Genomic DNA, 844 nt, shown 5'->3' with positions numbered 1-844 from the left:
CGGCGTGGCTTGAGGACGCGATTCGGGGAGGGAGACGAGGAGGTAACGCGAGGTCCGGTGACGGCAAGGTCTTCGGGCGGCGACGGTGGCGCACGGCGACGGTGGCGGTGAAGGGGGCATAGAGCTTGTTTTACCGATCCTGATCAGGTCGGGGATGAGGAGCGAAAGGGGAGGCGAGTCGGATATGGGCGGCGGGGAGGAGGCCCGGCGACGCGGGCAGGCGATGGGCGAGCGAGCGATCCGGCAGCGGCAACGGGTCGATGGGGACGATCCCCTCCCTGATCCATATGGAATCGAGAGGTGGGGGGATGACGAGGGGAAGTGGGCACTAGTAGAAAAAGGACCTATAGTCCCGGTTCATAAGGGCCATTAGTCCCTGTTTTTGAACCGGGACTATAGTGTCGGTACTAATGCCCTATACCTTTAGTCCCGGTTCTTGCATAAACCGGGACATATGGGCCTCCACGTGGCCGGTGCGGTGAGCCCAGGCAGGAGGGCCATTGGTCCCGGTTGGTGGCACCAACCGGGACCAAAAGGCATCCACGCGTCAGCATTTCAGGGGCTGGGGTTTTTGTTTTTTTTTTGGAAGGGGGGGGGGGTTGGCGGGTTAATTTAGGTGTTTCATATATTGTGTTAGCTAGCCAATTAATAGAGAGAAGTGTCCTCTCTTATGTCCGTGCTTGGTCGATGCTACGTATTGTACATGGAGAGGCCCTCGACACGCTAGCTAGTAAGAAAATGAAGGAAACCATTAAGTACAGAAGTTCGTCATGCATACCGAGAGAAGTGATCGATCAACCTCTCCTTCTCCAAGAGATTGGTCGAACAACAAGTTTTCGTATTA

This window comes from Triticum dicoccoides, chromosome 5B, assembly GCF_002162155.2.
Source record: "Triticum dicoccoides isolate Atlit2015 ecotype Zavitan chromosome 5B, WEW_v2.0, whole genome shotgun sequence".
Classification (NCBI taxonomy): Eukaryota; Viridiplantae; Streptophyta; class Magnoliopsida; order Poales; family Poaceae; genus Triticum; species Triticum dicoccoides.
This window is presented reverse-complemented; position numbering follows the sequence as displayed.